Here is a 14,383-nt window from a genome sequence, read left to right as displayed (position 1 = left end):
ATTATCCAGCCTACGTCCGGCTGAGGAGACTGCGGGGCGGGCGCTGTGGACGCCTGGAGTCGGCGGCTGGTCCTCTCATAAAGTGCAGAGTGTCTGCGGCCTGGTCTGGGTGTGGAGTAATCGGGATGAGGGTTCCGGGGGCGCGGAGGAGGCCGGAGAGCAGGTGAGTAGAACCTCCTGACAACCGGAGAGGCAAAGGACCCGACACCTTTTCCAGTGACACGGAGTGTGAGACCGGGCACAAGCCCTGCAGCTCCCGACCACAGAGCCCCCAGAGACCAGAGGTGTGACCCGTGGACTGGACCGCGGCGCTTGCACTGGACCGCGGCGCTTGCACTGGACCGCGGCGCTTGCACTGGACCGTGGCGCTTGCACTGGACCGTGGCGCTTGCACGGGACCGCGGACTGGACCGTGGCGCTTGCACTGGACCGTGGCGCTTGCACGGGACCGCGGACTGGACCGTGGCGCTTGCACGGGACCGCGGACTGGACCGTGGCGCTTGCACGGGACCGCGGACTGGACCGTGGCGCTTGCACGGGACCGCGGACTGGACCGTGGCGCTTGCACGGGACCGCGGACTGGACCGTGGCGCTTGCACGGGACCGCGGACTGGACCGTGGCGCTTGCACGGGACCGCGGACTGGACCGTGGCGCTTGCACCGAACCGTGGCGCTTGCACCGAACCGTGGCGCTTGCACGGGCCTGCGGACTGGACCGTGGCGCTTGCACGGGCCTGCGGACTGGACCGTGGCGCTTTCACCGGACCACGGACTGGACCGCGGCGCTTGCACCGGACCGCATGCGCAGAGTGTCTACGGCCTAGTCTGGGTGAGGAGTAATCTTCAGGATGAGGGTTCCGGGAGCGCGGAGGAGGCCGGAGAGCAGGTGAGTAGAACGGGGCCCCCTGACAACAGTCAGGACCGTGGACTGGACTGCAGCGCTTGCACCGGACCATGAACTGGACTGCAGCGCTTGCACCGGACCGCGGACTGAGCACACACACAGTGGGTTCTCAGTCTCCATGTTGTTTTTTCAGGAGTCTCCCCTCCGGCCGCTCGGACCCTTCTTGCACCAAAAGAAGATTTCAGGAGGAAGACGAGTGAGTGATGATGTTATACGTACTGTGTCCGCTCCTCCGACGTCACCCGGGTTGTATATGTACTGTGTCCGCTCCTCCGACGTCACCCGGGTTGTGTACGTACTGTGTCCGCTCCTCCGACGTCACCCGGGTTGTGTACGTACTGTGTCCCCTCCTCCGACGTCACCCGGGTTGTATATGTACTGTGTCCGCTCCTCCGACGTCACCCGGGTTGTATACGTACTGTGTCCGCTCCTCTGACGTCACCCGGGTTGTGTACGTACTGTGTCCGCTCCTCTGACGTCACCCGGGTTGTGTACTTACTGTGTCCGCTCCTCTGACGTCACCCGGGTTGTATATGTACTGTGTCCGCTCCTCTGACGTCACCCGGGTTGTGTACGTACTGTGTCCGCTCCTCTGACGTCACCCGGGTTGTGTACGTACTGTGTCCGCTCCTCTGACGTCACCCGGGTTGTGTACGTACTGTGTCCGCTCCTCTGACGTCACCCGGGTTGTATATGTACTGTGTCCGCTCCTCTGACGTCACCCGGGTTGTGTACGTACTGTGTCCGCTCCTCTGACGTCACCCGGGTTGTGTACGTACTGTGTCCGCTCCTCTGACGTCACCCGGGTCGTATACGTACTGTGTCCGCTCCTCTGATATGACCTGTGTTACATGTATGAACTGTCCACTTTGCAGGGGTCCTGCCATGAAGCTTTACATGTCGGAGGATGCTGTGTCCGCCTGCCTTCAGCGCCTGAGTTTGGAGAATGACCACAATTATGGGGGGAACGGTCTCCCCAGGATGTCACCGCTGCAGGAATCCCCGGACCCTGAAAGAGGGTGAGGAAGCCGGAGCTAGAAAAACCTGCTGCGTGTAACCGGCGTGGCCTGTGTCCTCACCGGCGTGTAACTGGCGTGGCCTGTGTCCTCACCGGCGTGTAACTGGCGTGGCCTGTGTCCTCACCGGCGTGGCCCGTGTCCTCACCGGCGTGTAACTGGCGTGGCCCGTGTCCTCACCGGCGTGTAACTGGCGTGGCCCGTGTCCTCACCGGCGTGTAACTGGCGTGGCCCGTGTCCTCACCGGCGTGTAACTGGCGTGGCCCGTGTCCTCACCGGCGTGTAACTGGCGTGGCCCGTGTCCTCACCGGCGTGTAACTGGCGTGGCCCGTGTCCTCACCGTGTCATTCTGTAAAATAGAGGGAGTGTACTGCAGCAGTGGCCACAAGTAATTAAAGGGGTTCTCCAGAAAAAGATGGCCACTCTCTTCCACAAACAGCCCGACCCGTGGGCTGCGTCTGGTACTGCAGCTCCTTTACAGTGACTGGGGCCGAGCTGTAATACCATACTCATCCTGCGGTCAGGTGAGGGGCTGTTCTTGGAGGAAAGTGGCCACGTTTTTCTTATCCTGACAACCCCGTAGAGGCTGTATCGATGCAGGAGGTCGGAGAGCATAGTCAGACAGGCCGGGTCAGTAATGGGGGGTAATCAAATAATACCAGATCAGTCGAGAAACTCATAATCCAGAAATCACAGACGAAGTAACAGCAAATCAGGATGATAACAGCAGGTAATAGCGGAAAGTCGGAGAAGAAACGGGAGAGAGCGGAGTCCAGCCATTACCTGTGGAGGTGGCCGGGGCTATCCCATTACACATACCGCTGGGGGGGGGGGGGGCTATCCCATTACACATACCGCTGGGGGGGGGGGCTATCCCATTACACATACCGCTGGGGGGGGGGGGCTATCCCATTACACATACCGCTGGGGGGGGGCTATCCCATTACACATACCGATGGGTGGGGCTATCCCATTACACATACCGATGGGGGGGCTATCCCATTACACATACCGCTGGGGGGGGGATACCGCTTCTATCCCATTACACATACCGCTGGGGGGGGGGGGGGGGGGCTATCCCATTACACATACCGCTGGGGGGGGGGGGGGGCTATCCCATTACACATACTGCTGGGGGGGGGGGGGGGGGGCTATCCCATTACACATACCGCTGGGGGGGGGGGCTATCCCATTACACATACCGCTGGGGGGGGGGGGCTATCCCATTACACATACCGCTGGGGGCTATCCCATTACACATACCGCTGGGTGGGGCTATCCCATTACACATACCGCTGGGGGGGGGGGCTATCCCATTACACATACCGCTGGGGGGGGGGGGGGGCTATCCCATTACACATACCGCTGGGGGCTATCCCATTACACATACCGCTGGGTGGGGCTATCCCATTACACATACCGCTGGGTGGGGCTATCCCATTACACATACCGCTGGGGGGGGGGGGGCTATCCCATTACACATACCGCTGGGGGGGGGGGGCTATCCCATTACACATACCGCTGGGGGGGGGCTATCCCATTACACATACCGTTGGCGGGGGGGGGGGTTATGCCATTACACAGACATCCCCTATCTACACCCTCTCTGCCCTTCCTCCTCTGCTCCTCCTCTGCCCTTCCTCCTCTGCCCCTCCTCTGCTCCTCCCCTGCCCCTCCTCTGCTCCTTCCCTGCCCCTCCTCTGCCCTTCCTCCTCTGCTCCTCCCCTGCCCCTCCTCTGCCCTTCCTCCTCTGCTCCTCCTCTGCCCCTCCTCTGCCCCTCCTCTGCTCCTCCTCTGCCCCTCCTCTGCTCCTCCCCTGCCCTTCCTCTGCCCCTCCTCTGCCCTTCCTCCTCTGCTCCTCCCCTGCCCCTCCTCTGCCCTTGCTTCTCCCCTGCCCTTCCTCCTCTGCTCCTCCCCTGCCCTTCCTCCCCTGCTCCTCCTCTGCTCCTCCCCTGCCTCTGCTCCTCCCCTGCCCTTCCTCCTCTGCCCCTCCTCTGCCCTTCCTCCTCTGCTCCTCCCCTGCCCTTCCTCCTCTGCTCCTCCCCTGCCCCTCCTCTGCCCTTCCTCCTCTGCTCCGCCCCTGCCCCTCCTCTGCTCCTCCCCTGCCCTTCCTCTGCCCTTCCTCCTCTGCTCCTCCCCTGCCCCTCCTCTGCCCTTCCTCCTCTGCTCCTCCCCTGCCCCTCCTCTGCTCCTCCCCTGCCCCTCCTCTGCTCCTCCCCTGCCCCTCCTCTGCTCCTCCCCTGCCCCATCTCTGCCCTTCCTCCTCTGCTCCTCCCCTGCCCCTCCTCTGCTCCTCCCCTGCTCCTCCCCTGCCCTTCCTCCTCTGCCCCTCCTCCTCTGCTCCTCCCCTGCCCTTCCCCTGCCCTTCCTCTGCCCCTCCTCTGCTCCTCCTCTGCCCTTCCTCCTCTGCTCCTCCTCTGCCCTTCCTCCTCTGCTCCTCCTCTGCCCTTCCTCCTCTGCTCCTCCTCTGCCCTTCCTCCTCTGCTCCTCCTCTGCCCTTCCTCCTCTGCTCCGCCCCTGCCCTGCTCCTCCCCTGCCCTTTCTCTGCCCTTCCTCCTCTGCCCTTCCTCCTCTGCCCTTCCTCCTCTGCCCTTCCTCCTCTGCCCTTCCTCCTCTGCCCCTCCTCTGCCCCTCCTCTGCCCTTCCTCCTCTGCTCCTCCCCTGCCCCTCCTCTGCTCCTCCCCTGCCCTTCCTCTGCCCTTCCTCCTCTGCTCCTCCCCTGCCCCTCCTCTGCCCTTCCTCCTCTGCTCCTTCCCTTGCCCTTTCTCCTCTGCTCCTCCCCTGCCCCTCCTCTGCCCTTCCTCCTCTGCTCCGCCCCTGCCCCTCCTCTGCTCCTCCCCTGCCTTTCCTCTGCCCCTCCTCTGCCCTTCCTCCTCTGCTCCGCCCCTGCCCCTCCTCTGCTCCTCCCCTGCCTTTCCTCTGCCCCTCCTCTGCCCTTCCTCCTCTGCTCCTCCCCTGCCCCTCCTCTGCTCCTCCCCTGCCCCTCCTCTGCCCTTTCTCCTCTGCCCTTTCTCCTCTGCTCCTCCCCTGCCTTTCCTCTGCCCCTCCTCTGCCCTTCCTCCTCTGCTCCTCCCCTGCCCTTCCTCTGCCCTTCCTCCTCTGCTCCTCCTCTGCTCCTCCCCTGCCCTTCCTCTGCCCTTCCTCCTCTGCTCCTCCCCTGCCCCTCCTCTGCCCTTCCTCCTCTGCTCCTCCCCTGCCCCTCCTCTGCCCTTCCTCCTCTGCTCCTCCCCTGCCCCTCCTCTGCCCTTCCTCCTCTGCTCCTCCCCTGCCCCTCCTCTGCTCCTCCCCTGCCCTTCCTCTGCTCCTCCCCTGCCCCTCCTCTGCCCTTCCTCCTCTGCTCCTCCCCTGCCCCTCCTCTGCCCTTCCTCCCCTGCTCCTTATTAGAGTAGTTTCCTCTAATAAAAATGAAGTTGTCGAGGTTCAGGCGATTCCCCGGCCGGGGGACATCAAGCACGAAGACTCGGGTTCTCCTTCCTATGTTTATTTATGCACAAACCCAATCAGATGTGTACGGTGTAGAGCGCTGACCAATCAGATGTGTATGGTGTAGAGCGCTGACCAATCAGATGTGTATGGTGTAGAGCGCTGACCAATCAGATGTGTACGGTACAGAGCGCTGACCAATTAGATGTGTACGGTACAGAGCGCTGACCAATCAGATGTGTACGGTGTAGAGCGCTGACCAATCAGATGTGTATGGTGTAGAGCGCTGACCAATCAGATGTGTACGGTGTAGAGCGCTGACCAATCAGATGTGTATGGTACAGAGCGCTGACCAATCAGATGTGTATGGTACAGAGCGCTGACCAATCAGATGTGTATGGTATAGAGCACTGACCAATCAGATGTGTACGGTGTAGAGCGCTGACCAATCAGATGTGTATGGTGTAGAGGGCTGACCAATCGGATTATAGATAACAGGGTAGGGCAGCCTCCCGTCAGGTGATGTGGGGACAGGGGCGGCCCAGCCTCCGCACTTGGCAGCTGAAACCAGTCTTGCAGTCCCTCGGCCCCTCATCTAGTCTCTGCTGCTCCTCTACACTTCCTGTGCCCCTCATCACCTCCTCCTCCTCTGCTCTTCTACACCTCCTGTGCCCCTCATCTAGTCTCTGCTGCTCCTCTGTACCTCCTCTCCTCTGTGTTCTCAGCAGGGTCTTTGTGATGCCTCTCCCCTGCAGGTCTCCTGATAGAAGCTCTGGAGATGAGAGCGTCATTGTGGACCCTGGAGACTTCAGTATGAGCAGCTGTAAGGTGATGAGCGTCTGCCCGCTGCTGGAGGAAAGCCTGAAGGACCCCCGGCCAGAAAGCATCATCCCTGAGAGTCTTCTCCGCTCACTGTGAGGCTGAACCCCTGCCGCATGGTTACTGTATAGTGTATCGCTCTAGACCTTGTCCACTCCATGTCCTGCCCATATACCACTCCACAGCCATGCCCTACCCACACACTGCTCCCTGTGCCCACTCCATAGCCATGCCCTACCCACACACTGCTCCCTGTGCCCACTCCACCAGCATGCCCTACCCACACACTGCTCCCTGTGCCCACTCCACAGCCATGCCCTATCCACACACTGCTCCCTGTGCCCACTCCGCGGCCGTGTCCTGCCTATGCACCGCTCCCTGTGCCCACTCCGCGGCCGTGTCCTGCCTATGCACCGCTCCCTGTGCCCACTCCGCGGCCGTGTCCTGCCTATGCACCGCTCCCTGTGCCCACTCCGCGGCCGTGTCCTGCCTATGCACCGCTCCCTGTGCCCACTCCGCGGCCGTGTCCTGCCTATGCACCGCTCCCTGTGCCCACTCCGCGGCCGTGTCCTGCCTATACACCGCTCCCTGTGCCCACTCCGCGGCCGTGTCCTGCCTATGCACCGCTCCCTGTGCCCACTCCGCGGCCGTGTCCTGCCTATACACCGCTCCCTGTGCCCACTCCGCGGCCGTGTCCTGCCTATACACCGCTCCCTGTGCCCACTCCGCGGCCGTGTCCTGCCTACACACCGCTCCCTGTGCCCACTCCGCGGCCGTGTCCTGCCTATACACCGCTCCCTGTGCCCACTCCGCGGCCGTGTCCTGCCTATACACCGCTCCCTGTGCCCACTCCGCGGCCGTGTCCTGCCTACACACCGCTCCCTGTGCCCACTCCGCGGCCGTGTCCTGCCTATACACCGCTCCCTGTGCCCACTCCGCGGCCGTGTCCTGCCTACACACCGCTCCCTGTGCCCACTCCGCGGCCGTGTCCTGCCTATGCACCGCCCCCTGTGCCCACTCCGCGGCCGTGTCCTGCCTATACACCGCTCCCTGTGCCCACTCCGCGGCCGTGTCCTGCCTATACACCGCTCCCTGTGCCCACTCCGCGGCCGTGTCCTGCCTACACACCGCTCCCTGTGCCCACTCCGCGGCCGTGTCCTGCCTATACACCGCTCCCTGTGCCCACTCCGCGGCCGTGTCCTGCCTATACACCGCTCCCTGTGCCCACTCCGCGGCCGTGTCCTGCCTATACACCGCTCCCTGTGCCCACTCCGCGGCCGTGTCCTGCCTACACACCGCTCCCTGTGCCCACTCCGCGGCCGTGTCCTGCCTATACACCGCACCTCCTGGGAGCTCCGCGGGTGGGGGAGGGGTAATGCTGTCTCTGTGATGGTCAGTAATCTACTCTCATTCTCCTCAGCTCTTCACCATGTTTGGATCTTGTCCTCTGGTCGCCCCCATCTGGTCCCATCCATCAGCTTCTGCGCTCTCTGGCTGGGGTGGAGGAGAGGAGTAACGAGCCCACCGGCAGGAAGAGCGAGGCGGAGGAGGGGATGGAACTGTAAGTCTCCATGTTCCTCTGCATGGAGGTGCCTGCGGACGGGGTGTCCACGGGATGATGTTTCTGTGTCCGCCTCATCGTAGTGGGATTCATGTTTTATATTGCATCACCCCAGCGAGGTGGTACAGATGGTAGGAGCTATGAGACCCCGCCCACTGCTGGGAGGCTCCACCCACTGCTGGGTAACCGAGAAGAACAGGCAGAAGCTGAGCGGGTCAGTCTCACCCCCTTCCTGGGCGATTTGCAGAACTTCCAGTATCTGACTGCTCCTGTGGGTCCTCATCAGGAGCGACCCGGCCGGCCATGTATGGCATCCATAGGACTACCACGCCGTACAGCACCCAGTGTGACCCGATAACGAGCACCCGCTGTGTGACTGTGTCCTACAAATCCCTATGTGCGCCCCTGGAGCAGCAGCTGGGTCAGAACTGAAGGTCCCGGTGTGACGACATCGTTCAGAACGCACCGTACTGCGCATGCGCTGCCAGGATCTGGATGTGCTTTCAAAATGTGTTTAATATAAAAACCTGATTTAAAGAGGACCTTTCGTCAGTTCTGACGTCGGCTAATTATGGTGTCACCTTGTAGGGCGGCCCCCACCCATGGGTGGTTTTGAGCTCAAGTTCTTGCGAGATTCCTTCTCCCGGGTGGTGAGCGGTCCGCTCTGATTGGATCGCCATCACAGCCAGGGAGAAGGAATCGCCCACAGCGGAAGACTGGTCTCCTCCCCGTTGTGAGTTTACTGCTCATTATAATACAGCGCGCCAAATCATCAGGGGGGCTGCAACGGACTAACGGGGGGGGGGGAGGAGGCTGCAACGGACTAACGGGGGGGGGGGGAGGAGGCTGCAACGGACTAACGGGGGGGGGGGGGAGGCTGCAACGGACTAACGGGGGGGGGGGGGGAGGAGGCTGCAACGGACTAACGGGGGGGGGGGAGGAGGCTGCAACGGACTAACGGGGGGGGAGGAGGCTGCAACGGACTAACGGGGGGGCTTTTGAAAAAAATCACAAAAAACACATTAGTGGGGGGCGCCCTACAAGGTAACACGGTAATCAGCCGATGTCAGAACCGATGACCCGATCTGTCTCCAGGAAGCCCGGTTCCACCAGGACCAGCTCAGCCGCCGTTGCTTCTTTCTGGAGACCAAGTACAGAACTTTTGTTTTCACATAATTTTTATTTAGAAATCCGCAGTCTCGGTAGCCATAACATTACATGATGATATATCGCCATAAAAGCATAACCACTCCAGGGTGAAGTCGTGCAGTTCTTGATCTGGGCTGAAAAGCGTCCGTCAATGTAGGAGTTGACGTCTTATGATCCCAAAAATCGGGGGGGAAACAAAAACCAAGCAAACGGAACTAATGCCGAGGAGTCGGCTCCACTCGGTCCATGGAAGCTGCGTTACATTGTGTTTCTCATCCAGCAAAGGTACAAAGTGTCGCAGTTTAGGAGGTTCGTCGCCAATTCACCGTTTTATTCATTTTATTGTGCAGAGGAGGCCGGTGAGCGTAGGGTATTAATGATGAGTATAAGCCATAGTACCTTCCATCTCAGTTATTACTAACTCTACCAATGATAGCAGAGGGTTGGGGGATCTCCAGTTTTTAGCTACAAGTATTTTAGAGGCCGTTAATGCATAAAAAATAAAACGGTGCTAGTAGTCTTAGCCCAATAAGGAGCAGACAGAAAGCTGTGGATCTCCTTCCAGAAAGCACTTCTTATGGTGCATTACCAAAACACATGGAAGATGGTACCAATATAATGGTCACCTCTCCTCCAGCAGATTGTGGGGACCTCCGGGGTCATGTACTTTTCTGGATGATTCCAGGTGTAGTGAACATTTAGAGTATCCTTGAGGGGCTAAGACACCGAGTCTTATGGGATATTCAAACCAGTTAGCCATTTATCTCGGCCAGAAATGTCTTCAGTAATAGAAGCTTCTTATATAAATCTTATTCCTCCCGAAGTCACCCAAAAAATGAAGCTCAAAAGGAGACCTCATAGGAGTCTGGTCCTTAGGAAGAGAGTCCAAAAAGGATCTCAGTCTTGGGTACTTGAAAAAGTCTTTATTAGACAAGTGGAATAAATCTCCGACCCTTGAGAACGGGAGCAGTCCGTTTCCTTCCCGCACTTGGCCAATTCTGGATCCACTCTTAATGTCAGGAATCACAAGCTCAGTCCTGCACAATGATATCTGGGGTATTTTCTAACTTACTCGTTTTTTAGGGAAAACAGGAAGCGGCCTTGCCTGCCGAGCATCAATATTTGGAACCCCAAGGAAGTCTTTAAGATTCCCAATTCCCAGAGCGTCAGTTTCAATAGACATCCAGTGAGGGGGGTAATCTGAGGTGAACTAGCGGCACATCTAGAAGTGTAGCATGGTAATAAAGTAGGAAAACTGAAACCTCCTTCAGCTGTAGGGTTATACAATGTAGAATATGCCTCGAATACTCCCATACAACCCGCAGGAGAAGGGATTTGTGTATGTAACGCTGTGATAAGGGAATGGACACAGAATATCTTAGGTAGCACCATCATCCTTATTGTCGCTATCCTCCCTATAACGTAGGATCATTTGACACTGTGTTAAGGAGTGTCATGTAGTGTCTATTAAAGAAGTCCTTACTAGGAAAGGTCAGAGTAACTCCCAGGTATGGGATGCCCTCTGTTGCCCATTTAAATAGGTATTGGGAAGAAATGCGGGAAGTTGCTAAAGGGATTCTGTCCGGTAGTTTGAGCATCTAGAGCTGTGGACGTGCGCTGCTAGATCGCCACTAGCATGTCCACAATGTACTGTTCTCATAGCTCTGGGTGCTTTTATTGGATCAATAAAACGATTTTATACATATGTAAGTAAGGAGCGCAAGGGTCCAGGAGCCCAGCACCGCCCGCATCCTCTGAATCTCCTCATTGCTCCCCCGACGTCACAGAGTCGAAGCTCAGTAATCTTGCGCATGCGCGAGTATGCCCGTTTGTGAGTGCCAGCATGGTGTTCCTTCCCTGCGCATGCGTGAGCTAAGGTGGCAGCAGAGAGGTCTGTGTACAGGGAAACTGCTTGGAACCTATCGGGCAATACTGGATTGTTGCAGGCAGCGGCCATTACATTTCCCTTGCCACATAGAAAGTGATACGTGCCAACACATCCCTGGGTACGTCGGTTGGAAGTCGTTTAGCTTTCGGGATTCTATGGGCCCAGTCAATAAACGGTTCACTTTGCAAGACCCCTGGCAGCAATGCAGTGAATAAATCAGAAAATCGTGCAGGGCTTGCTTCAGGAATGTCGCGGAAACAAATAGAAGACCGCTTCCGCTGAAATAATAAGTCGATTACTTTCACCCTGAGAGCAGCCGACTCCTCATCTTTATCGTTAGTAGAGGCAAACAGTTCATTATGGGCTTTAGCAAATTCCGCCATTTTGTTTTCCAAATGGGAGGTTCTGTGACCTATTTCAGTGATATCTTTTTGCAAAGGGTTTATCATTTCTTTTATGTCAGCTTGGAGGGATTTCCTCAGGTCCCCCATTAAAGCTTTCAATAAGGCCTCAGTGACCGGTTTCTTTCCTGCTTTTGCAAGGAGTGAGGACACAGATGTAATGACGCCATATGGTTCCCTCCAAGCAACTACCGTAACCCTGATACTGAAGTGTTTGAGCTCCCTCCGTACCTTGCACAGGCAAAAGTCCTGATGGTGAGGAGCTTCCAGGTCCATGCAGGGCCCCGGTGTGAAGAGGTAAGGAGGCACAGTATTCAGAAGGCGGCCTGGATCTCGGTGAAGATGTTAGGGCTAGCTAGTTCACTAGCCGGAGTCATCTTGGGAAGCGATTACCCCGGATAAAACTCATCATTGAGTATTGAGGACGGCAGTGCCGGTGGTAAAGAAACAAGGTGGATGCCACACAATCCTGAAAGAGGACGGCAGCGCCGGCGGTAAAGAAACAAGGAGGATGCCACACAATCCTGAAAGAAGAGGACGGCAGCGCCGGCGGTAAAGAAACAAGGAGGATGCCACACAATCCTGAAAGAAGACGGCAGCGTCGGCGGTAAAGAAACAAGGAGGATGCCACACAATCCTGAAAGAGGACGGCAGCGCCGGTGGTAAAGAAACAAGGGGGATGCCACACAATCCTGAAAGAAGAGGACGGCAGCGCCGGCGGTAAAGAAACAAGGAGGATGCCACACAATCCTGAAAGAAGAGGACGGCAGCGCCGGCGGTAAAGAAACAAGGAGGATGCCACACAATCCTGAAAGAGGACGGCAGCGCCGGCGGTAAAGAAACAAGGAGGATGCCACACAATCCTGAAAGAAGAAGACGGCAGCGCCGGTGGTAAAGAAACAAGGAGGATGCCACACAATCCTGAAAGAAGAGGACGGCAGTGCCGGCGGTAAAGAAACAAGGAGGATGCCACACAATCCTGAAAGAAGACGGCAGCGCCGGTGGTAAAGAAACAAGGAGGATGCCACACAATCCTGAAAGAAGACGGCAGCGCCGGTGGTAAAGAAACAAGGAGGATGCCACACAATCCTGAAAGAAGAAGACGGCAGCGCCGGTGGTAAAGAAACAAGGAGGATGCCACACAATCCTGAAAGAAGAGGACGGCAGTGCCGGTGGTAAAGAAACAAGGAGGATGCCACACAATCCTGAAAGAGGACGGCAGCGCCGGTGGTAAAGAAACAAGGAGGATGCCACACAATCCTGAAAGAAGAAGACGGCAGCGCCGGCGGTAAAGAAACAAGGAGGATGCCACACAATCCTGAAAGAAGAGGACAGCAGCGTCGGTGGTAAAGAAACAAGGAGGATGCCACACAATCCTGAAAGAGGACGGCAGTGCCGGCGGTAAAGAAACAAGGAGGATGCCACACAATCCTGAAAGAAGACGGCAGCGCCGGCGGTAAAGAAATAAGGAGGATGCCACACAATCCTGAAAGAAGACGGCAGCGCCGGTGGTAAAGAAACAAGGAGGATGCCACACAATCCTGAAAGAAGACGGCAGTGCCGGCGGTAAAGAAACAAGGAGGATGCCACACAATCCTGAAAGAAGACGGCAGTGCCGGCGGTAAAGAAACAAGGAGGATGCCACACAATCCTGAAAGAAGACGGCAGTGCCGGCGGTAAAGAAACAAGGAGGATGCCACACAATCCTGAAAGAAGAGGACGGCAGCGTCGGCGTAAAGAAACAAGGAGGATGCCACACAATCCTGAAAGAAGAGGACGGCAGCGCCGGTGGTAAAGAAACAAGGAGGATGCCACACAATCCTGAAAGAAGAGGACGGCAGCGCCGGCGGTAAAGAAGCAAGGAGGATGCCACACAATCCTGAAAGAAGAGGACGGCAGCGCCGGCGGTAAAGAAACAAGGAGGATGCCACACAATCCTGAAAGAGGACGGCAGTGCCGGCGGTAAAGAAACAAGGAGGATGCCACATACAATCCTGAAAGAAGAGGATGTCCGCGCCGGTGGTAAATAAACAGGAAGGGTGACATGCACACGATCCTGAAAGAAGAGGTCCGTAGTACCGGGTGTGGAACATGCGACCTGAAAGGCCATGCACTCATTTGATGGTCAGCGGCAGCGAGGCCACATCCCCACCTCTAGCATCCCCTGCCGCAGCACTGAAGGTTTCTGTCTGTGCTTTGTGCCCAAGATGCCCTAGGTTAGCGGTGGTGAACCTATGGCACAGGTACCAGGGGTGGCACTCAGAGCCCTCTTTGTGGCACCTTCACCCTGGAAAAAGTATATGGTGTGTCAATATGCCTTAGTTTTCCTGCCATTCGTCGGCACAGGGTGCACTATGTATGGCACAGGTAGCAAACTTAATGTAGGGTATTATGGCTCAATGATAAAGTACATGGAGGATATACTATACTGGACTGTAGTATTCCGGTGACATTGCCGTGTTGGCACTTTGTGATAAATAAGTGGGTTTTGGGTTGCAGTTTGAGCACTCGGTCTCTAAATGGTTTGCCATCACTGGGCTAGGTGGCGGTTACAGCCTGCCCTGACAGCTTCGGGATCGTGCACTGCCTCAGGCCTGTGGTGCAATGCCAACTGGCAGATTTTGTGCCATCGCCATCCCGGTCTTTGAAGCCTCAGGGACTTGCAACTGAAGCTCTGATGGCACTGCCCGAGGCATCGCTGACCATCACTGAGGTGCAGACTACCTCACTACTTTGTGGGCCATAACATCCAGGACCTGACACCCTTCATGTCGTCCTCCACTATCTTAATGTGAGATGATCGACTCTTTGGTTGCGTTGTCTGTATTCCATAAACTGGCAAACCCTAAGGACTCAAACACAAACCTAGTTTTGGTCAACTTCTGATTCCTTTTTTTTTTGGGGGTCAGATGCAGACCCATTCACTTCAGATGTCTGCATCCGCACGTCTGTTCTGTGTCGTCCTCAGAATTATTCTTGGTCGCATTACAGACATACGACTGTTAGGGGCTGGCCGGGCCATTCTGAAAAATACGGAACGCACACGGCTAGTATCTGTGTTTTGCGGACCGCAATACAGCCAATGGTGGTGTGCATGCGCCCTACCTACGAGGTGGGTGAGAGGCCTCTGAGGGCCAGTATTACAAGGCTCTAAGCATTAGTGGATCCCTTGAGTGCACCTTCTATACAAGCTGAGCATCGGAAAGGCCTCCTGTAAAAACC

The 14,383-nt window shown here is 57.3% G+C and overlaps 1 long non-coding RNA gene across 1 annotated transcript; it reads right to left on the bottom strand.

The window, feature by feature from the left end:
• Positions 1–723: 723 nt before the first annotated feature.
• LOC121001942 lies at positions 724–9,177 on the bottom strand. The gene is made up of 3 exons (XR_005779187.1): positions 8,840–9,177; positions 6,005–6,009; positions 724–734 (listed from the first exon to the last, which is right to left on the bottom strand). It is a non-coding gene; the product is annotated as an uncharacterized LOC121001942 (long non-coding RNA).
• Positions 9,178–14,383: the final 5,206 nt, after the last annotated feature.

The sequence above is a fragment of the Bufo bufo genome, chromosome 5, assembly GCF_905171765.1.
Source record: "Bufo bufo chromosome 5, aBufBuf1.1, whole genome shotgun sequence".
Classification (NCBI taxonomy): Eukaryota; Metazoa; Chordata; class Amphibia; order Anura; family Bufonidae; genus Bufo; species Bufo bufo.
This window is presented reverse-complemented; position numbering and strand designations above follow the sequence as displayed.